This window comes from Canis lupus, chromosome 23 (assembly GCF_003254725.2).
Source record: "Canis lupus dingo isolate Sandy chromosome 23, ASM325472v2, whole genome shotgun sequence".
Classification (NCBI taxonomy): domain Eukaryota; kingdom Metazoa; phylum Chordata; class Mammalia; order Carnivora; family Canidae; genus Canis; species Canis lupus.
In genome coordinates, this window is record NC_064265.1 from 11,297,022 (window position 1) to 11,322,053 (window position 25,032).

Below are 25,032 nucleotides of genomic sequence, written 5' to 3' on the forward strand. Positions count from 1 at the left end.
CACCCCCTTCCCTCCTTTCTCCTGGCCCCTTTTGTTCCCTTTCTAGTCCTCTCCCCCTGACCCTCGCCCTCCTGCTTCCCCCTTTGTCTTGGGAATCCTTTGTCCTTATTGTGACCCCTGGCTCCCCTTACCTCCCCTAATCCCCTTCTGCCCTTTGAACAAATCTCTCTAGTTTCTGATGGATGTTGTTTTTGGCTTTTCGCCTGTGGATTTTTCCACCTCGAGACCCTGTGGCCTATTTTCTCCATGAACGAATGTGGGGAGTCAAGGGGAACCCAGTTTTCATGGCCTCAGACAGACTCTGTCTGCAGGATCTAGCCATTTCTGAGCCAGTCCCTGCCTTTGCTTTTCTGCATCCTTAGTTCTCACTGTGACCTCTTGAGGGTGGCAGAGCTCCTCCCCCACCATCCCCAGGGGACTCGAGTTGGAAGATTTGAAAGAGGATAGTGCTGTGGCCTCTCATAGTTCTTGATGACTTGATGGGCAGCCTTCTTACAGGCCCTTTAAAATGCTTTTGATTGGTGGGAGACAGTATATTTTAAATAAAACAAAATGATTGCTATGGTCATAGTTTAATATTTTGAAAATGGGAGCTTGAGCGTTCGCCATCTGGTTGTGATTCTTTGCCCTGGTCTGCAGAAGTGGGTTGGCTTGGGATGGAAAGGGTAGTGCTGACTAGCTAGTTCTTTTGATTTGCTGGAACCCAGATGTCCTGGGCTAGAAGTTTACCTTTCAGGTGGCCCTAGGTACTGAGTCGACTTAGATTTTGGACCTTAAAACTGATGTGGGAATTTAAAAATAATGTTTATCAGTTCTGCGTGGGTATCTTGCCCCCTCACCCCCATACTTTTCAGGCTTCTTTTTTTTTTTTTTTAAGGTCACTTGACTATTGTTTGTGTTATGTGGACGTTTTTTCTGTAAAGAGGGCAAGTTTCCTAGAAAGTAGTCAATAAATTGGATTTGCCAGTACAAGTTTGGTCTTGCTGTGCCAAAAGGCTGGGCTCCAGAGCCAGACCGCCCAGGTTCAAGCCCCATCTGTGCCACCTGCCTGCTGTGTGGGCTGTTTCTCCTAGAGTTGCGGTCTCCTCCTGGGTGGGGCTGAGATGAGATGCCTTCTTCATGGGACAGTTAGGGTAAGGGGAGGGAGTGCTGCCAGTTAAGTGCCTATTAATAAACACCGTGTATTTGTTATTATGAATATTTAGTTACAGAGGTCAGCCATTAAAACAGCCTTGAGCTGGTTGCCAGTTTTCTTTATTTTCTTTCTTGTGCTCTGTTTTTTCACTTGAATTTCATGAATTCCTCTAGATTTTTAAGTTCGCCCAGCCTAAGAAATTAAAGCTGCAAAACCAATTTAGTTGAAGGAAATAAAATCTCTACCAGCTATGCCTGTGTGTTTCTTAAAAGCACCCCCCCCCCTTTTTTTTTTTTTTAAAGATGTGGCCATTCTGAAATGTGATGATTTAAATTTCTCAAAGCAGGAACCTGTTGCTACCATAAACTTCGACTCGGGAGGACCCATTTTATAGCACATTACATCTCCATAAATGTATATCTTTTCATTTTATAACCTTTAGAAGCTGGACTCCTACCTTTATTTAAAAGAACCTCACCGTGCAAACTGTTTTGGAGTAGAGTTTTCAAGGTAGACTCGTGTCATTATTCGATTCGTTTAGACACAAGCTGAATGCTCTCTGTGAGGTGGGGTAACTGTGACTCAATCCTTTGCCTAAGACTTACACTTCAAGTGAGTCCACTGAAATCTTGGTTCTTTGCATGATTGGGCCCCAGACTGGGATCCAGTTTCTACTCTGGTCTTCAATTGTCCTGTGATCCTGAGGCCATGCCACCTGGTTTCCACCCTGAACCAAATTGCCTTCACCTGGGATGATTAGAAATCAGGCCATTGTATTTAGTAAACTGAAACCCTTCATAGTATCTCTTGGTGAGTAGGTACTTCTGAATCAAACCCATCCCCCTGGGCTGCTGTTATAATCACCCATTACATATAATGGTGACTTTAAAAATCTGTGTATTTGAGCTTTTGGGTTATGTGAATTTTAGAATTTAGACAATTCAGTGTATCATACGAGTGGAATCCTTGTGCCTACATGTCTCTGAGCCTGCGAAGAATTGCTGTCTTTCCCTGTTAACATCCCTCCTCTGCCAGTATGGTCTTAGTAATGTGTGTTCTGGGACAGTCAGTGGTCCCCAAACCGAATGACAAATAAAAACCAGGGACTTAATTAACTTGGGTTGCAGATACCAAATTTGGAACTGGAGGCTTTACCTTGATAATCATGGATTCGACTGAGCAACTTTTGCAATTTTCTTTCTTTTTGTTGATTCAAATTTGCCATAGAGCATACTTGGGGAAAAAAAATGTAATTTTCGTACCATTCAGGAACTCCCAGGAGACCCTCTGAAGGCCATAGCTTGGGAAGCCAGGTTAGAGTCCACCTGGTGAGAGCATATGAGGGTTCTGGTCTGGGCCCCTCTGCTGCCTTGTCTGGCTTATATAAGATCTTCCCCCTCTGGAGGAGATTATTGGCTCATCTGACCAGCTGGGAGGATAAACCAACTGGTGCCAGGAGTTCCTCTGGCTCTAGTATCCCACTCCTAGGAACATGGAATTCAGAGGATGTCTATTGAGTGCTTGGAGCCCTTCTGGGAGAGGGAAAATGAATCAACGTCTTTACAGTTAAGTTTGAATTTAGACTAGAAGGCACAGTGTCTGCTAGAATTTGTAGTACTTGTCTTGGGAGGAATAAATGTAAATGTTTTCTGATAAGACTAACTCCTGATCCATAAACCCATCAAACACTAATGGGTCATTTTTCTGGTGTTAATTGAGTAGTTTTCTCCTCTTCTTCCTCCCCCTCCTCCTCCCCCTCTCCCCTCCTCTTTTTTTAAGATTTATTTGAGAGAGAGAAAGAGGGAAGAGAGAACCTGTGCACGGGTGTGTGCTTGCACAAGCGGTGGGAGGGGTAGAGGGAAGAGGGAGAGAGAGAATCTCAGGCCCACTCTGTGCTGAGCGTGGAACCTGACTTGGGGCTTCATCCCATGACCCTGAGATCATGACCTGAGCCAAAAATCAAGAGTTGGCCGCTCAACTGACTGAGCCACCCAGGCACCCCCTCCTCTTTTTCTTAACAGAAGTGTATGCTTTTTGATTGTCCATTCTGAATATTGTGAGTTTTGGTATTTTTTTTTTTAAGATTTTATTTATTCATGAGACAGAGAGAGATGAGTTTTGGTATTTCTGAGGGCCCTGAAGTAACTATTTTTTGTTAAATTGGATGGCCTTGATTTCATTTAGTTTTTAAGAGACAGTACAAACTTTGAAATGGGAAGTATTTGTATATACATGTTACCTAATTCAGAATAACATTTTATTGCCTAATATTTAAATTCATTCTTTACATTAAATGTGGCCAAAATATTAGGTTGCTTTTTAAGAAAATAAAAGTAAAGCAGATTTAAAAATTCATGATTATTATATCCCTGAGTTATTCTCCTATATTCAGTGGCAACAAGGAGGAATGTAAATGGTCCCATACAAGCCAGTCTTTTGGCAGATCTGAAAGAAAAATGGGCTCATTTAAGATTTACTTTAACCCATTTCTATCCTTCAATTCTGAGTTCGCCATTAATCAGGTGGAGAGAAAAGAAGAAAGCTCTGGAACCCTCAAATTTGAAAGATTAGCCCATAGATATTTATGGTTGACTTTTTAGGTTAAAAATATTGACTCTCAGGGGCACCTGGGTGGCTCACTTGGTTAAACATCTGCCTTTGGCTCAGGTCATGATCTCAGAGTCCTAAGATTGAGCCCCACGTGGTACTCTCTCCTCAGCATGGAGTCTGTGTCTCCCTCTGCTCCTCACCTCGGTCATGTTCTATCTTCCTCTCTCTCAAATAATATTAAAAAAAATTTGATTCTCTTTTTTGTGAAATGGTCAGTTTTTAAGGTTCTGTGATTGAGAGTGGAACAGATGAAAGCAAGAGAACATTCCAGCTCATACTGCTCAGAAATACTCAGTGTTGATACACAGAGAACATCTTGCCAGAAAATCTCCTTTGTGTGTGAGGTCCACTGATTTTTTTTTTTTTAATAATTCATTTTTATCAAGACAAATATATGCACATAACTTTTTGAAAAAATCTTTTTTGTTATAAAATCAAACATAGATATAGAAAACCACACAAAACCATGACTAGCACAGTGAATTATGACTAGGTAAATATATTCTATAGTGACGGCCCAGTTCAGGAAGTATAACTTTGTCAGCTTCTGCAAAAGCCCCTCTTACCCCCCCTCTAAAGGTAACTGCTGTCCAGACTTTTTTCATAATCACTGGGCACCATAATTTTTTTGGCCTATTTTTTAAAACCTTTTTTTTAGAGAGTGTACAAGAGTAGGGGTTGGGGGAGGGGCAGAAAGAGGAGAGAGAGAATCTTAAATGGGCTCTATGATGCGGGGCTTGATCTCACGACCCTGAGATCATGACCTGAGCCAAAAATCAAGAGTCTGATGCTTAACAGACTGAGCCACCCAGGGGCCCCTAGAAACATGAGATGTATATGAAGTCTTTTAATATCCAGATTTTTTCTTCCTTTGCTTCCTCTTCCTCTTGGTTTATTGAATAACCCAGTTCATTGGGCTGGTGTATTGACCACAGCTCTGAAATGACTTTACTTGTGTGCACACTCAAAGTACAACTCAACATGGTCTTCAGTCCAGTATATTTCCTGCCAATTTTATGTACATGGTTTCTAAAAAGTCAAGTAACACTAAGAAGCCAATGAAAACAACTGTATTTTCCATGCCCACCTGTTCAGCTCTCTATCTTATTCCCTAGAAGTCACAAGCTCTCAATTTTTTCTTCTCAACTTTCTTTTATAGTTCTAAGTTATCCTTGTATGTTTACTTGATTCTCACACTTGATTGGTAGTTGGAATGGGTATAGAATTCTCGGTTGAGATAACTTTCCTCAGAATTCTGAGGGCCGTGCTCTCTGTCTTTTAACCTTTAGCATTATTGTTGGGAAGTCTTTGACCACTCTGATTCCTGATCCTTTGCATGTCACTCAATTTTTTAGAAGCTCCTGAAATTTCAAGATGATGTGTAGGATGTTTTCCATTCATTACACTGGTCATTCAGTGGACCCCTTCCAGTTGAAATGTATATTCTTCGGTTCTAGCAAACACAATTTTTATGTATAATATAAATATAAGGAAATATTTATTATATATGACAAAAGTATAGATATAATTATGTATAAATCCACAATATAATCATATATATAATTTTTGTATAATCTTTACATAGTTTTTTGATAACTTCTTGTTATTTTCCCATTTTTCCCGCTATTCTGGAGCTCCTTTTATTGGCTGTTTTACCCCTGGGATTGGTCACCTCTTTTTCTTATCTATTTTTCTCTCTTATTAATTCTTTTTTTTTTTAAGACTTTATTTATTTATTCATAGAGACAGAGAGAGAGAGAGAGAGGCAGAGACACAGGCTGAGGGAGAAGCAGACTCCATGCAGGGAGCCTGATGTAGGACTCGATCCAGGGTCTCCAGGATCACGCCCTGGGCTGCAGGCGGCGCTAAACCGCTGCACCACGGGGGCTGCCCTCTCTCTTATTAATTCTTATTCTTTTTTTTGAGATTTCCTCAGCTTTATTCTTAGTTCTTTAATTTCTTATTTCTGCTATATGTTAATTTCCAGTATTAATTTATGAAAGCCCATTTTTATTCTCTGAATGTCTCCCTCCCATTTTTTTGGAATAGTGTCCTATTTGTATATTTTGGAGACAATGTCTTCTCTCTCTGAGGGCATTAATGATGATATTTTGAAATTTGCTTCTGTTCCCTGCATTGTCTCTGTTACCTTTGAATTTCTTTTTTCTGTTTGTTTTGGTCTCTGTTTCCAAGTGAGAGGTTTTTTTTTCAAATGTCTGGTGGTCTTTGGTTTTCCATATTTGGGGGACTTCAATCCTGATTGGAGTTCTATATGGAGAGTGGGGTTGTTGGTTATTATAAGTATTATGAGTGATGGGACATAGCATTTGTACTGGGGATTCTGGGTATTTGTGGTTGTTTCCTTTGGTGCTGGTCTGTTTCCCCAGAGGAGAACCCTTGGTCTCCTGCCTGGTGGCTAGTATTCTGTGAATTGAGTTGGGGAAGTGAGTGGGAGGAACTTACACATACTCCCCTATATTTGATCCCATCTCAGCCCTGCCTGGTGTTCTAGGGTCCAGTACTTCTGTGGGTCAACCCCTCTGACTCCAGTTTTCTGCTGGAATGAAGAGAGAACTATTGCCCGAATGTTCAGGCAGGTCAGCAGGATCCATGGGGGTTGGGAAGGTGTCAGATTGCTCATTTATGAACCTTCTGCTAATCCCAAACTTGTTCTCTCTCACCATCCCCCACAGTTCAGTTCCTAAGGTTCTGAGCCTTTTCAGAGTTCCTTGCTTCTCCTTGGGACACCCCCGCCCCCGGAGGCACTTTTTGCAGTTGCTTCTGCTCTGCTAAGGCAGGTAAAGCTAGGTCCTGCTGCTTTTCATCTTATGAAACTTCATTGAAATTTTTCATGTTTTCTCTCCCATTTTCTTTGTCTTTATAGTTTATTATAGCAAACATTTTCTTCCTTGTGGGACTTAGGGTACTAAAGTCAAAAGCCCTCTGGCTGACTTTATTTTGAAGGCAAAATTTTATTTTTACATACAGAAAAGCTAACATTCTACTATTAGTCCAGTTTAGAGGCAACTTTAGCTATCATCTTCCAAGTGGTGGCAGATCTCCTCATATATCCCAGTGTTCACCAGCCCAGCCAGAGGCTCCAGCCTTCTGAGTGAGTTAACAGTGAGCATGAGGGTGGTGCACATCTTTCTGTGGCCTGTGCTTTGATAATCACTAGGGAACCTTCCTTCCAAGGCAGGCAGGAAGACAGGTAGGTAGCTCAGTGGGATCCATGCCTTCTCATTTTCCCCTGCAGTGGGAATAAGATTAACCCTATTCATGTTTCAGGGGCTCCCTTATTGGGGACTTCCCCTTTATCTGCAGCTTGCTTTTCAGCCTGCTGTGGTATTTTCCTGTTTTGGCTCCGGTGTGTACTTAAGGACCAGCCTGAGTAGCTATTTGATGGCCCGAGAGCTAAGGGAACTGACCTTCTAAAGTCCTATAGAGGATGGCTAGCTCTCTGCCACTGCAGTTGGATGAGGGAAAATTAGGAGGGAAGGGCAGTGATGGGTGATACGTATGTGACCTCAAAGACTGTGAGACCCTTATCTTTTAAATCATGAAAGACAGTGGAGTTCTAGCTGCTTTATCCCCTGTTCTCAAGAACACAGGTCTGGTGGCTGTCTAAATGTGACAGATTTTTTTTTCTGTATTGAATTTATTCTCTCCCTTCTAATCCGATTCTCTACTGCCTGGTGACACCCTGGTGACTCATTTGGAAACCTTTTGTGACTTGCAGCTGCCCTATGACCTTGTGATACGATAGCTGAGCTGGTGCCCAGCTTTGGAGTTATGATACCCGCTGGCTTCCTCAGAAGCAAGGAGGAGGCATCAGTGAAGTAGATCCAAACTCACACAAAATTTTTCAAAGATAATTAAAAGTCAAAAGTACCCCTCCTGGGCAGGGTTCTAGGGCGCATTTGCCCCATGTTGAAGAATTCAGCATGTTGGTGTCTGAGGGATGCTTGGCTTGAAATGACTTGTGGGTTGAGAGCAGTGGCTCAGATTATGGTCCACAAGCAGCAGTGGCAGCCTTACCTGGGTACTTGTCTGAAATGTAAATTCTTGTATCTTATTCCACGCTGGAGAAACTCAGGGATGGGGGTCCAGCAAGCTTTGTTCTAACAAGCCCTCCAGAAGGTTCTGACACATGCTTGCTGGTTTAGATGATCTTATAGGTTCACATCAAAGTCAGTCCTGTGGACGTGGGGGTTAGTGACACAAAGCCTACAAATCTCTCTCCCACAGGAGTGGTAATCTCACCTGAGGCTTCCTGTGGGAAGTATCCCTACAGCATCACTACCTAAGGCCCCTATGCCATTGTTGAGCAGTTTCAGCCTGTGATTTGGGAAAGTAGCAAACTGGACCAAAGGCATGGTTAAATCTTGAAGGAAAAAAATAACTTGTTTTAACCTGCATCATGTGAAGAACTAATGAGGGGTGCGTGCATGTACATGTGCGCGTGTAGATACAGGTTAGTGCGTGTGTGGATACAGGTTATACAAACAGTTGGCATTCTGGGGATTTCCTTCCAATCTTTCTTCTGTGTGCATATGGCTCTGGGATGTATATTTCACCTCGCTGAGCTTGCACTGCATGTACCCTGTGTGGAATGTTCTGTATTATGTCCCTCACCTGCTCCCCAAGCCATCAGGAAAGAGCCCTAGACACCACTGTCTAAGGGCTGAGGCAGCAAGTGACCCCAGGCTTTGAGTTCTGGTTGTCAGCAGCACCTATCCACGCTCTGAGAAAAGTGTGTGCTAGGTGCACAGGCCCTCAAGAAGTCATTTTCCCCCATGGTATTTGGGGTTGCTGGTGCTCCTGGCTCCTCTTGAACCTTCTGTTAAGGGGGAGTAGCAGAGGGAGCCAACTGGCCGGGCCACTCCATTGCCATTCAGATTCCCTGACACTGCAAGCCGGCTGAATGTTGCTTTTTCATGTGCTGCTGGGAATAAGCCGCTTGATTCTTTCCTCCCAAACAATGGCTGTTTCTATGAGTTCCTGCTTCTCCCAGGCAATGTCCCATACAATGAAACTTTTCTTTTCCATTTGTTTAAGCTGGTGGACCTTATGGGCTCTGTCTAGATGACTTTTATCTGATGTTTACAGTTAGTGTAGTGTGATAGCCGACTCATTCTTTGAACAAAGAAAAAGGTGGATCATGGCATTCCCTCATTTCCCAGAAAAAAAAAAAAAAGACACTATGGAGAGAAAATACCACAGATCCTTCAGAGTAAAGAATCAAGGGAAGGGAAGACAGTAAAAGAGAACCCTTAGGGCAGGTGGATGCTGTGGGACCGGGGGAGTGTCTCCTCTTGGTGGGGGAGCTAGGTATGCTCTGCTAGGGTCCACATTCTGTGGGGTAGTCTTCTCTCTTCCTGGACCCAGGCAAAGATTGGAGAAATCCAGAGGAGCTGCTGCCTCTTTGCCCTTGGCCCTGAAATCCAGGCTCAGAGGAGCCAGCAAAAGCTGGGTAGGTGCCTGTGCTCTGGTCCTGCTCTGAGTGAAGTTCACACTGACCCTGCTTGACCTGGCTCAGCAGGTTGTGCAGGCTTAAACTGGCCTGAGCAAAGAGATATCCTGACACCTGAGATGTTGCCCTTCCTCCCTTCTTGGTTTGTCTTCCCTGAGCAAAGTGAGACCCCAGACCTCCATTTGCTTTTGCCAAGCTTGGTGTTGGATTTATTACTCACCCAGTAGGGAATCAAAATCTATATCCCTGCAGACAGCCTACCCTACCCTGACACTAACTTCAGCTATGACAAAAGATACTGGGATGCATAAACATCTGCTATAATTTTTAGTAGAAATTTCTCTAAATACTTTGGCTTTTTCTGAAGAATCTTCCCTTGGTTCTCTAAGACTAGTTTCAAGGAGTCAGTGTGTTAACTGAGTGTCTGGTGTCATTGCCATTGGGTATTGACACAGCATAGACGGGACCTGTCCTTAAGCTAACATTCGAGCGCGAGCGCGCGCGCGTGTGTGTGTATGTGTGTGTGTGTGTCTTTAACAGAAACAATAGCTACCATTTATTGAGGACACATTATGTGCCAAGCTAAGCGCTTAGTCACCATAATCAATAAGTACTTGTGGAGTGAGTGACCTCCTTTAGTTCTTCCTCTGGCTGGAGAGACAGGCCTGGCTGGTTTCATGGCCCACCCTGCTGTCCTCCCTTGTCCTGGCCTCTCGCCGGGATGGAGAGTCAGATACATGCTGCACAGAGAGAGCCTTGCAGGCCAGAATTGGGAGCTTGGGTCTTGTTTTAGCAAAGATGAGAAGCTGTGGGCGGGTTTAAGCAGAAGGCTTAGAAATAACTCAGCCCAGGTCACCTGCTCACAGCTAAGCAGTTGTACACCAAGACCAAGAATCAAGGACCTCCCACTGCTCACCTGGTGACTAGAAGATTCAGTGTTATATTGGGGGACTCACTTTCTTCCTAAAATGGCCTTCTGCTGTTTTACCACCATCATACTTGTTCCCAGCATGGTTGAAACATTTCTAAAGTATGTTAGGGTTTATTATGGTGGAACGTGTTGAGGACTTGGTTGTTTTATGCACTGTAGCAGATACAGCTGAGTCAGCAGAATCCTTCCCTCTTTCCAGACTAATCGTTGACATGATCACATCTGAACATTGCTTCCTAACAGGTCAGCTGTGGATGCCCAAAGCTATAGATTTGTGAAAAAATTCTTATTTTTCAAATTGCTGTATGGCAAAATGGACATTTTTCTTTTGGTGTCCAATTCTGTGAATTTTAACAAAAATGTAGAGTTGCTGGCCACCACTAAGATATAAAGTAGTTCTGTTACCCCAAAGATACTGCCCTGTTCCTTCCTAATCCCTTGCTTCCATAGACTAAACATTTTTTCTTTTTAAAAATAATGGCCTTATTCAGATAACAATGTACCTACCATACAATTCACACCTTTATAGAATTCACAGGTTTTTGGTCTATTCATGGAGTTGTTCAGCCATCATCACCATAATCAATTTTGGAATGTTTCCATTACCCCGGAAAGAAACCCTGTACCACTAGCAGTGGCTCCCCATCTGCCTCTAGTCCTCCAGCTGCAGGCGACCACTATCCGCTTTCTGTTCCTATGGATTTGCCTATTCTGGACATTTCATATAAATGAAATCATATGTGGTCCTTGGCATTTGGCTTTTGTCACTTAGCATCATGTTTTCCAGGCTCATCAGTGTGGTAGCATGTGTCAATACTTCATTCCTTTTTACTGCTGGATGTTACTCCATTGTCTGCATAGGCTATATTTTGTGTATTCTTTCATCAATTCAACTTTTGGATTGTTTCCACTTTTTGGTTATTATGAATAATGCAGCTATGAACATTCATAAACAAGTTTTTGCATAGACATATCTTTTTACTTCTCTTGAAGGGCTAGCTATGAGTGTAATTGCTAAATCATAGATATGGTAACCTTTTGAGAAATTGCCTGACGCTTCCCAAAGTGGCTGCTCCATTTTGCAATTTCCTAGAAGCAGCATTTGAGGCTTCCAACTTGTCCATCAGCTTACCAACATTTGCTATTATTTATCTTTCTGATTTTAACCATCCCAGTGGGTGGGATGTAGTAGCTCATTGTGGTTTTGATTTGCATTTTCCTGATGGCTGCTGATGTTGAGCATCTCTTCATGTGCTTATTGGCCATTTGTCACACAAACTTGTGAAATTATTTTGTTAATTAAAATATATCTTGGTTGAATATCCAGTAAATGACTAAAATATTTCAACATAAACAGAAGTCTACCCTTTTATATCATTGATCTTTAAATTATATGTAGCAGTCATATAACTAATGTTAAATAGGTTATTTCACCAAATGAGTATTAGAAATTATAAAATTAAAAGCATTCTTTTTTGTCCTGTTCACTTAGAAATCTTATAGAAAAGATCCTGCTTTTTAATGTCTCAAATACATCATAAAAGTGTATTTTTTATATATATATATTTTTAAAGATTTTATTTATTCATGAAAGACACAGAGAGAGAAAGAAGCAGAGACACAGGCAGAGGGAGAAACAGGCTCCATGCAGGGAGCCGGATGCGGAACTCGATCCCGGGACTCCAGGATCATGCCCCAGGCCAAAGGCAGGTGCTAAACCGCTGAGCCACCCAGGGATCCCCTATTTTTTTTTATATCTTAAGCTTAAATGTGTGTCTCACAAGTATATAATATTGAATACAATATTGAAAACTTGGAAGATATATATGTATATATATGTGTGTGTGTATATATGTGTTTATGTATATATACGTATGTGTGTGTATATATACATATATATTCACAAGGTCTTAAACTTTTTTCTGGCCCTGATTGTGATAATAGACTGCTCTCTACTCTTTTTAATACCTTCATTGACATTTCTATTTCCAATCTATGGTTTTATTTAATTTTTTAAAATTTTATTTATTTATTCATGAGAGACAAAGAGATGTAGGCAGAGGGAGAAGCAGGCTCCCCACAGGGATCACGACCTGAGCCAAAGGCCGATGCTTAATCCCTGAGCCACCCAGGGGCCCCTCCAATTTAGTGTAAAACAGAAAAATCTCATGTGAGAAACAAAAGTACCAAAAGTGCCTCATTCAGAGGAGCCAGTTGTGTATGGGTTTGAACGAACTGGTAACCTGAGTCATGCTGAACTGCTATTAATAGAACGGGCCCTGTGAAGGGCACCTTCTGCTGCCTTAGCCACCTCAGATTGAACCACTTCCTAGCTACCTGTGATCATGATGATGGGAAGTAGAGCAGTGGTGTGTCTTAAGGTATACTAACTAAAATCAGTGTATCACTGTTATATTACTCTTTGATTTTTTTTTATTAGTTTCAGAAGTAGAATTTAGTGACATCAGTTGCATAGAACACCAGTGCTCATTACATCACATGCCCTCCTTAATGCTCATCACCCAGTTACCCCTGCCCCTCAGTCCTCTCCTCTCCAGCAACCCTCAGTTTGTTTCCAAGAGTTAAGAGTCTTTTGTGGGTTGCCTCCCTCTCTTTTTATTTTATTTATTTTTCCTTCCCTTCCCCTATGTTCTTGTGTTTTGTTTCTTAAATTCCACATGTGAGTGAAGTCATATGGTATTTGTCTTTCTCTGACTTATTTTGCTTGGCATAATACCCTCTAGTTCCATCCATGTCATAGCAAATGGCAAGATTTCATTCTTTTTATGGCTGAGTAATATTCCATTGTACATATGTACTCACATCTTCTTTATCCATTCATTTATTATGGACATCTGAGTTCTTTCCATAGTTTGGCTATTGTGGACATTGCTGCTATAAACATTGGGGTGCATTGCCCCTTCGAATCACTATATTTGTATCATTTGGATAAATTCCTAGTAGTATAGTTGCTGGGTCATAGTGTAGCTCTATTTTTAACTTTTTGAGGAACCTCCATTCTGTTTTCCAGAGTGGCTGTATCAGCTTGCATTTCCAGCAATAGTGTATGAGGATTCCCTTTTCTCTGCATCCTCGACAACATCTGTTGTTTCCTGAGTTGTTCATTTTAGCCATTCTGACTGGTGTGAGGTAGTATCTCTCTTGGTTTTGATTTGTATTTCCCTGATGCCTAATGATGTTGAGCATTTTCTCCTGTGTCTGTTGGCCATTTGAATGTTGTCTTTGAAGAAATGTTTGTTCATGTCTTCTGCCCCTTTCTTGATTGGCTTATTTGTTTGGATATTGAGTTTGATAGGTTCTTTATAGATTTTGGATACTAACCCTTCATCTGATAAGACATTTGCAATGTCTTTTTACATTCCATAGGTTGCCTTTTAGTTTTGTTGACTATTTGCTGTGCAAAAGCTTTTTATCTTGATGAAGTCCCAACAGTTCACTTTTGCTTCTGTTTCTCTTGCCTTTGGAGACTTGTTCAGCAAGAAGTTGCTGTGGCTGTATTACTTTTTGATATTTAGACTACCTGGGATGTCCAGTGCTACTTCAAATATCAAGGAGATGGAATATTCCTATGTAAATATGGCTGAACCATAAGCTCCTGGGAGCCTAGAATTCAGTTTTGGGTAGGTGTTTTTTTTTCTACATAGACTGACAAACTCAGAGTGGTGCTTGGATGAATGAACAGGCAAACAGATGAATAGGTGATGGAAGTAGCAGAAACTGCTTGCCAACCCATATACCCATTTTCCACCACATTTTCTTCTGGATTTTGTGCCACTCTCTTTAGCTTCCTTTGCAGTGTATGGGATGGGGATGGGAAGATAGATGGGGTGCTGATTAACATAGGCCTGTCACTGTGGTCCCATTCTCCCTGCCATGGTTTTGACATGGGCTGTAGCAATTAGGACAAATTTGCTTCAGCCTCCTAAGGAAAGTTCTTTTGGGAGAAGACAGACAAAGGGACACATGAAGACTGCTTCTCTCCTTCCCCTGGACATTGTCATGTCTGCAGCGACCCTGTACCTATTGCCCTCCCCTAGCTATCTGAGGAGAACCAGCCTGCCTGCAGACACTGACATTGTGCATGTGCCTCCATGGAACAGGAGGGACACACGGATAATGGGGTTGACTCTGATTCATTGCCTCTCATGCAGGCCATACGTCCCTTCTCCATAAAGCACCTTATAGCTTTGAGAATTCACCCTGTTTAATCTGCTCCTTGCCCCGCCCCTTGTTAATCAGAAATATTTGAAGAAACTGGAAGGTAAAACCAACTGAAAGATCTTTTTTTGTTTTGTTTTGTTTTAATGCCAGTAAACCTGAGCATGTCATTTAAGGCTGAGCTCAGACTTCACTTCCTCCTTCATTCCCTCCTCTGCCCAATGTGTATTGGAATTGTCCTTGCACCTTTGGCTCTCTTGGTTTTACTTACGTTTTTCTTACTGCTCTGCATGATTGGGGAGGGGTAGTGGTATTTTGATGGGAAGTCAGACCTGTGTCCAGCTTTTGGACAAGTAACTCCTCTGACCCTCTCTCTTCATGTTTAAAATGTGGATCATTCTCATGTCATCTGTCAGTTATGATGATTACATAAAATAAGGATTGTTTAAACTCTCTTTTGTCTTGTTCATCTTCATGATGGTCACTGAGGACCAGAGGAACCCTTAAAGTCACCCAGTCCTGCCTGATGCAAGCATCTCCCCTGACATCCAGCCTGTCCTTGCTCATCATTTGTTTGGCCACCTGAGTTGTTGAGTTTATCTCTCATACCTCAGTGGCTCTTGGCAAAGCAATTTATATGTATTTAAGGTATTTCTTTAGATGCCACCATGCCATATCTAGCATAATACATTTGTTATAATTGATGAAACTACATGGACACATCAGGATCATCCCAAATCCAGTTTACCTTAGCATTCATTCTTGGATTTGTACAGTCTGTGGGTCTGGACAAATGGATAATAACATGTATGTATCCATCATTATAATATCACACAGGATATTTCATTGCTCTAAAATTTCCTTGTGTTTTGCTTATTCTTCCCTTCTCCCCACCTCTCACCCCTGGCAACCAGTGATCTTTTTACTGTCTCCATAGTTTTGCCTATTCCAGAATGTTATATAGTTGGAATCTTATAGTTTGTAGCTTTTCATATTGGCTTTTTTACTTAATAATATGCGTTTCTCCATCTCTTTTTGTGCTTGATAACTCATTCCTTCATAGGAGTCAATAATACTCGATTGTGTGGACGTACTACAGTTTATCCATTCACCTACTGAAGAGCGTCTTGGTTATTTCCAAGTTTTGGCAGTTATGTATAAAGCTTCTATAAACATCTGTGTGCAGGTTTTTTTTTTTTAATTTTTTTTTTTAATTATTTATGATAGTCACACAGAGAGAGAGAGAGAGGCAGAGACACAGGCAGAGGGAGAAGCAGGCTCCATGCACCGGGAGCCCGACATGGGACTCGATCCCGGGTCTCCAGGATCGCGCCCTGGGCCAAAGGCAGGCGCTAAACCACTGCGCCACCCAGGGATCCCTGTGTGCAGGTTTTTGTATGAGTGCAAGTTTTGGATTCCTTTGGAGCTTGATTGCTGGATCACATGGTAAGAGTATATTTAATTTTGTAAGAAGCTGCCTATCTTCCAAAGTGGCTGTGCCATTTTGTATTCCCAGCAATGAATGAGAGTTCCTATTGCTCCATATCCTTGACAGCATTTGGTGTTGCCATTCCAGTAGGTGTAGTGGTATTTCACAGTTTTCCTGATGACATAGGATTTTGAGCATTTTTTCATATGCTTAATTACCACCATGTATCTTCTTTGGTAAGGTGTCTGCTGAGATCACTGGCCCATTTTTTAATTGGAATTTGTTTTCTTATTGTTGAGTTTTAAGAGTTCTTTGTATTTGGATAACAGTCCTTTATCAGAAGTGTCGTTTCCAAATATTTCCTCTGAGTAGTTTCTCTTCTCATTCTCTTGATATTGCAGGGCACAAGTTTTTAATTTTAATGAAGGTCCGGCTGATCATGGATTCTTTCATGGATTGTGCTTTCCTGTTGTATCTGAAAAGTGATAGCCACACCTGATGCCATTTAAGTTTTCTTCCATGTTGTATTCTCAGAGTTTTTATAGTTTTGCGTTTTACAGTTATCAGTTTTGAGTTAATGTTTTATGAATGGTTTAAGGTCTGTGTTTAAATTCTTTTTTTTTTTTTTTTTTTTGCATGTGGATGTCCAGTTGTTCTAGAACCATTTGTTGAAGAGACCATCTTTGTTCCTTTGTCTATAATCAGTTGACTATATTTATGGAGGTCTATTTGTGTGCTCTCTATTCTGTTCTGTCGATCTGCCTATCCTTTCCCCACTATCACATTGTGTTGAGTACTGTAGATTGATAGAGGTCTTGAACTCATGTAACGCCAGTCCTCCAGGTTTGTTTTTTTCCTTCAGTACTGTGATGGCTATTCTGGGCCTTTTGCCTCTTCATATAAACCTTAGAATCAGTTTGTCAATTTCTACAAAATAATTTGCTGAGATTTTGATTGGGATTGCATTGAATCTATAGATCAAATTGGGAAGAAGTAACATCTGGACAATATTGAGTCTTCCTGTCCATGAACATGGAATATCTCTCCATAAAGGGTTCCTAAGAATTGCACTATCAGTGCACAGAACATACAGAAACTTTACTTGTGTGGAGCATGATTTCCATTTGAGAAATATAGGCCCTCAACAAATGAGTAAATTACAGTTTATTAGAAGGAATGACTTCTAAGAAGAAAAATAAAAAGGGAAGAAGATATTGAGCATTGGGAAAGGTGTGCAGTTTTAAACAGGGTAGTCAGGAAAGGGCTCTCTGAGGGGTTGAAGTCAGTAGGATCTGACAAAAGGTGAGACAAAAGGCCTTGAGGATACCTGGGGGAGGAGGTTCCAGGTAGAAGGAACATGTACAAAGTCCCAGAGTTTCGAGGAATAGAGGATGCTGATATTACATGACTTATTTTAAAGTGTATTCATTTAAATATGGAATAGACAACCATTTAGTTCCGTTTAGTGAAGACTAAATAAAAAATATTTTCAGTGCCCTTAAAATGTCAAAGAGCTACCAAAGAGTCCCCAAGTGTTGTCCCTTTGCATTTGGGAGGGTGGAAATGCAGTAGCATTGACATGTAGGGTGGTATAGTAGCATAGAGCAAATGCTGCCTGCCCTCCAGGCCTGGCTTCACTTAATGGTCTTGTTGGGTGGTAGTTGCAGCCTGTCACGGGAGAAAAGCCTGAATCTTAATGTTGAATGTTCATACATTTTTGTCAGGCATATTTTGCAATCCCTTGGAAGTCTCATGAGCTTCATTTTGGGGCTATACAAACTGGCCTTCTGAGGGATTTAATGGCTAATACAAAAGGATCCTCTGAAGACTAGAAGCACCACTCAGGCCTTCAAGCTGACCTAAAGTTTATTTTGTTTTTTAAAAAACTCTTTATAATGGTATAATTTTAGATTTGCTGAGAAGTTGCAAAGAGAGTACAGAGAGTTCTCATACAGCCTTGATCCAGCTTCCCCTGATGTTAGTATCTTACGTGACCAGTGACCTTCAGCAGTCTGCACTTGTGTGCACATATGCATGCACATGTGCGCATACACCCATATACTCACACCCGTATGAGAGAGGCAGGTCTGTTACCACTCGGTCCCCTGGTAGCTCATCACCATCACACCTCCTAGGTACATAATGGACTCTGGCTGTGGCAAAAGCAGGCAAGGAACTACTTTGAAGCTCAAGTTCCAAAGCATGAGATATGGGGGAACAATCAGCTGTCTGGAGAGCTCCGAGTATCATGTGAACTCAGTGCCTCTTGAACTTTATTTAGGAGAAGATTGGCCTCGGATACTTAATATAGACCTCCCAGCTATCATGTGAGAATTCCATTCTGCTCAAGTACAAATACAAGAGAATTTGGAAGCATTTGCTTTTGCTTCTCTTAATGCTAAGTCATCCCACTTCTGTCCCGTCTAATTTCTGAATCTGAAGACCAACAAGATATACCAGTTTACTAATTTCTGAACCAGGAGTGATGAGGCCATTCATCCATCCATTTGCCTGGATTTTAACTTTGTTTAGTAGAACTTTGTTCTGGAAGTGGTACAGGTTGTTTTAGAAATGGACATTCAATCCAAACGATGACAGCCGTTGGCACTCACTCTGGGGCTTAGGAGAGAACCCACACCCTTCTAGGATGTTCCTGACACCATCACACTGGAATGCAGCTGTCTCTCATGGAGGCTGTGGGACGGGTGCTACTGACCATGGCTGCCCAGCTGTGGGAGAAAGGAATGTGAAATTGCAAAACAAGTGGTGATCAAGATCCTGCTCAGGTGTGTGCAGCAGAGATATCCGTAGTGAACAAGATTTGGACAGTAACAAAATGGAATTTTCCAGACATAGGAGTAGAATGTTGCCAGTTATTTATGGGAAATCTGTTACTCTCACAGAGGACTATGGGTATGATATTGCCCTATTAGTGGAGATGCAAAGAAAGTTGTTTTTTTTTTTAATGCTTTTAATTCCTTTTGGCTATGGATAAAGTTTTAAAAAAACACTTTGAATTCATTTTTTTTTTCCCCATCAGGGCCAATTTCAGGAAAATAAAGCTGTATTCACATGTTTGAAAAATGCCAGTTATACTTTTATCATTAAATATGTATGTATATTTTGGGTGGCTCAGTTGGTTAAGCGTTTGCCTTTGGCTCAGGTCATGATCTTGAGGTCCTGAGGTTGACCCCTGTAACCTCAACAGGTTCCCTGCTCAGTGGGGAGTCTGCTTCTCCCTCTGCCTCTGCCCCCTACTCATGCTGTCTCTCAAATTAAAAAAAAAAAAAATATATATATATATATATACATAAGTGTCTCAGAGACTGTTTTCTGCTTAACCTCTCAGAAGTTATAAAACCAGCTTAAGTACAGTATAAATATATTGCTGTGCTTCTGAACCAACTTTGTGTTTGAGTAAAATACTTCTTTTGCTCATTTTGTTTTTTTCCCCCTTTCTTCTCATTGACCATGTATGCTACTTGTTTGTGTCTCAAGACTGTCTTCATGCCTTAAATTAAGGTATTTTGCTATTGAGAAAGAGCAAAACAGTGCCAGGTCTTTAACAAACAGTGTTCAGTCTGGTGTGAAATATAATTTTCACAGTAAAGGTTCCATTTCATTGAAAAACAGTGCAGGATAGTCCCTTCTCTCCTGCCCAGCTGGATTTCCCCATGACTCCCTCCAAGGAGTTGTTCTTCAGGCCCTGCAGGCTAGAACTAAGGCATGCTTGTTTTACTGGGGCAGGGGGTGCTGTGCAGTTTCACGTGGATCCTTGCCCACAGCCATCATGGGAGATGCATGATATCATCGCTGTGTTGTAGATGTAGAAAATAAACCAGAAAGTTAAACCAAGGTCATATGGGTAGTGAATAGTGAAGTCAGAATTTCTGATTTTCCATTCCCAAATCCAGTGCTCCTGGACCAAGGGTCTGCAAAATACTGCATCCTACCACCTGTCATTAAATTAAATTTTTATTGGCATACAGCCACCCCTATTCATTTACACACTGCCAAGGGTTGTTCTCCTGCTACAAAGGCAGAGTTGAGTCGTGACAGAGACCATACTTGCCTTCAAAGCCTGGAAAATTCCTATCTTGCCCTTCAACTGAAGAGAAAGTTTGGCAGCCCTTGTCACAGTCCATAGCTGAAAATGCATTCAAGTTCTTTGTGCCATTGGACTTTGTCTTCCAGGAAAGCCTTTGTGGCTGAGTTTTACTGTGAACAAAGTCAAAGCAGGTGGGGCAAGGCAGCTGTCCTTACTGTCTCAGGGGCCTGATAGGTTGCCCATGTGGTGGGCCACAGATTGTTGCCATGCTTCTGTGGAGAGGTAGAGTTTCTCTCCTTCCCCTGGAATGCAGGCTGGACTTGTGATTTATTTTTTTTTTCACCAGTGGATAGTGGCAGAAGTGATACTCTGTAACTTTCAAGACCCAGTCTAGAGAGATCTGGGATTTCTGCCTCAGACCTTGAACACCACTTTCTAGGAAGATCCAGCAGCCCTATGAGAAGCCCGAGGAGCCACATGGAAATAGCATGTTGCCACATAAGGGAGAGTTCCCAGCCTTTCTGTCATCCCTGCCACAATGCTAGACATGAGTGAACCTATTCTAAATGCTCTAATCCTTGTTACCATCTGAGCAACGTCATGAGAGACCCAGTTGAGAACAGCAGAAGGACCACCCAACCAAGCCTATCCTATTCCCACAGAATTAGGAGAGATAGTCCATTCTTGTTTTTAGCAAGTGTGTTCTGTGGTGGTTTGTTGTACAAGAGATATGTGAGACCAAGGTGAGATAACACCTGGGGGAGAGGCCACAGATGCCTTCTAGATTGGGTAGTAGTGACACATCACAAAAATGTGAATTTTCAGACAGTCCCACGTCAGTGCCGGAGTACTTTGAGGTATGAAACAGACTTTTGGATTTGCCATCTGGGGGAGTTACCCCAATGTAAATCTGAAGAACTCTAAAATATTATCAACTGGAATTTGGGAAGCTATCATGTGATTCTAGACTAATTAGAGAATGGATGTTTTATTATGAGCTTCTCATGGAAAAAGCAAGTGAATGATAAGCATTTTAAGCAGCTTACAGAATGGTTCCTGAAATACTGAAGTTAAAATGTTTGTGTTAAGGCTTCTTGGAAATGAAAGCTTTTTTGAAAATGATTTGTGAGATGCTCTTACCTTGGAATATTAAGGGTTTATTTTCAGGGAGTTAAGTGCTTGCATGCTTGTGTGCGTGTGTGTGCTTGTGTGTGTATGAATGAGGTGTGTTTTTTCCCCCAGCAGTCACATTGGGTATGGCTGTTCAGTTGGATACTGTTGATGCTAATCAGAGGAATTGTTGGAAGGGCTGGAATAGGTATGTATGTATGTATTTATTTATTTATTTATTTTTAAAGATCTTATTCATTCATTCATGATAGACATAGGCAGAGACACAGGCAGAGGGAGAGGGAGAAGCAGGCTCCATGCTGGAGCCCGACGCGGGACTCGATCCCGGGACCACAGAATAGCGCCCTGGGCCAAAGGCAGGCGCTAAACCGCTGAGCCACCCAGGGATCCCATGGAATAGGTTTTTAAAACACGTGCCTTTCTGCAGATCTAAATCTATGGCACTTGTTTGCACTGAGCCTTCCTGAGCCCTCTGGCCATGAAGCTCTCTCTTAACTCACTAGGCATCTCAGGATGAACTTGCAGCCCAGAGCATGTCTTCCATGGTGAATTCTTTGCCTACTGGATAAAGACCAAGCTCTTCATAGCATGGGGCAGGCAGGCCAGGGCCGTCTTAGTGTACAATTATATATATTATAGTGAGCGGTGCCCCCCTAGAGCTATGTGATGATATGGCCTACACCTGCCCCTGCGTCTCTAGCTTTATCCCTAGCATCTTTTTTTTTTTTAAGATTTTATTTATTTATTCATGAGAAACACACACACACACACACACACACACACACACAGAAGCAGAAACACAGGCAGAGGGAAAAGCAGGCTCTATGCAGGGAGCCTGACATGGGACTTGATCCCTAGCCTCCAGGATCATGCCCTGAGCTGAAGGTGGCACTAAAACGCTGAGCCACCCGGGCTGCCCTATGCCTAGCATCTTGAGTTCTACCCACATTGAACCTTTTTAGGGTTTTCTTACTTTTACTTTCCCTGCTCTTCCAATTAAATGAATAATCCCCACCCACCCACCTTGTTATTAACAATAGCTGGGATTATAACAACACCAACATATTCACACATTGCACCCCAAATAATTTTAAAATTGGCCACACTCATACCATCAACATACCTATGAAATAAGATTGGTTTTGTGTAGTTCTTTTTGTCCTCAGATTGTATCTCGTTGAGTGTGTACAGAGTATTGTGAGCAGGAGTGACTTTGATGATTTCTTCTTCCAGTGCTAATGTTACTCATTTGCTCTGTGACTGTGTTCTTTTCCTTCTGTTTACATGCAGTATCCGTCTCCCATCTTCATTGACTTAATTTTTTGATTATATAAAATGCTAACATGACCTGGAGTCCAAAGCCGTAGGAAAAAGTACATCCAGAGACAGCGCACATTACTTTCACCCTGTTCCTACCCGCCTAGAAAGATAACTAGTTTTCAGTTGTTTGTTCCTCCGGTGTTTGTGTATATAAAAATGAACGGCAATGGGGCGCCTGAGTGGCTCAGTCGGTTCAGCATCTGCCATCAGCTCAGGTCATGATATCGGGGTTCTGGGATCCACCCACATAGTGCTCAACCGGGAGCCTGCTTCTCTCCTTCTGACCCTCCCCCAGCTCTTGTTCTCCCCACCCCAATAAATAAAATCTTAAAAAAAAAAACACAGCAACTTGTATGTGAATGTTTTATTTCCCCTTCTTTCTTGTACAAAAAGTAGTAACCTTGTATAACTTTCTTCTTGCAATTAGCAATATATTCCAGAGACTATTTTGTAATCTGTTTATGGAAATCTTCCTTGTAGATATATTTTTTTTCTTTACTGTTGTGTGGGATTCCATTGTTTGGTTGAACAAACTTTTATATAAATGTTTAGGCTGCTTCTGATGTTTCCCTCTTATAATTTGTGTCATGATGAATAACTTTGCATGATTTTTTAAAATGTTCTCTTATGTTGTACATATAACTTATTCAGTTTATTTCAGAGTGGTTTATTTTGCTGTCCTATATGAGATTTCATCTGCTTTTGTATCTTCCAACTGGTTATTGTTCGTGGATATGAAGGCTGTTGACTTTAGTGCTAATATATCTTGCTACTTTACCAACTTCCTTTATTTATTATTTCTCTTGTTCTAGATATTATAATCATATCATCTACAAAGAGGCCATTTTACTACTTCTTTTCCCATTCTGATGCTGCTAATTGTTCTTTTGTCTAATTGTGTTAGCTGACACCCCCAACATATTGTTACGTAGTAATGGAGGTACCAGAGCCCTGGGCTCATGACCCGAGCCAAAGGCAGATGTTCAAACAACTGAGCCACCCAGGTGCTCCTGTGGACTATTTTTTACTAGATAGATTGTTGAACTATATTGAAGTTTTTTAGCATTTATAATCATTTTTCTCCTTAGACTTAGTAATATGGTAGATTATATTAATGGATTTTTAAATGTTGATCAGCTCCTGGAATAGATAATAGATCCCATGATGTGTGTATGTTTTCTCATTTTGTTTGTTGTTTTTTGTTTTTTAATGTGCCCGGGAATAATGTAAATGTACTTGGGATTATCTGGTCTTTGAATGTCTACTAGAATTCCCCTATGAAATTCTGATTGTAAATTAAATTGTAGAGTTTGATGAAGAAAATTTTCATTGTGGGAAGTTTAAGGATTTATTTAAAAACTTCTATGATGGGTTATACATTCTCTATTATAAGTATAAACAATAAGCTAACCAGGAATTTATTTAAAACTAGTCCCTTTTCCAGAGATTGGAATTTTGCAAAATGATAGAAAAAGGGAACCTCCCAAGATCAGACTCATCCTGTATTAAAGGCAAAGCTATTCCAGAGCGTTGCCTTTGTTACCGTATAACATGCTGGTAGAGGCCAGGCAGGTAACACAAAGAGGTAAACCAGCTGGGCATCAGATACCAGGGGAGTGGTGGCGACTGTGGCACATGGAGGGTACTGGCTCCCTATTCCGGACCAACTTCTGCTTCTTAGGACTGTGAACCTGATATTGCCAGATCTTCAAACTTTTATTGGGGAGCGGAGAAATCCAGATTTTTTTAATGTGAAGACTTTTGACTTTTAACACTTGGCAATCAGTTCAAACATTAACAACACAGTATAGGCCAGATAAAATAGAGTTGTGAAAATGTGACCCCATCAGTTCTCCCAGGGCCATGTGGGTGGTGTGGTTTTGAAGTTGTGAGCAAGCTGTCTTCCTTGTGTCTGCTGTTAAACTTGCAGGTATGAAGAAGAAGGTCCGGGGTGTGTTAGACTCACCAAGGTCGTGGACAGATGCCACTTGTACTGGAAAGATAAGGGAGAGGAGGAGCCCAACTTGGGAAAGTGGCATGTGGGGATTGATCCCCCAAAGTGGGGTCATGAACAGTGCAGAATTGGTGCCTCTGTGGGACCTCCACTGTTGGCACCCCTGAGGGCAGTGACTGGCGGGGACCAATGAGGAATTACTGGTTCCTTGCTTGGAGATGACTCAGTCCTCCCCGACCCTGACCCATCTAGTTCCTAGCCAGTATGTTTCCTCCTATTTCCTATCTTGCTATTACCTCTATGTGTTGTGGTTATCATGGCCCCTTCACCCTAAGGAGATATTATCATCCCTGAAACTACATGATGACTGCAAACTAGCTATTTTTATTCATTTAGTGTGTTCATTGCTGTTCAAAAAATTCCCTAGTGGCAGCTCTGTTAATTTCAGAAAGACTAATTGGGTGCTGTGTGTATGTGTGTGTGTGTTTTAAGTAGGCTCCATGTCCAGCCTGGAGCCCAGCATGGGGCTTGAACTCATGACCTTGAGATCAAGACCTGAGCCGAAATCGAGAGTCAGATACTTAACCAACTGAGTCACCCAGTCACCCCTGGGTGCTTTTTCCTGGGGGGAGGGAATGTGCTTCCTTTTAGCCCCTTGGTATCTATGGTCTCTGACCTCACTGCCTTCTGTGATATTCTTTTTTCTTCCTGTGATATTCTCATACAGAAACTTTTGGCTTCTACTCTCAATGCCATACATTCCTAATTATTTGTGCTACTTCTTGAGTAATCCCAAAGTCTGTTTTGGATTACTTACTAAAA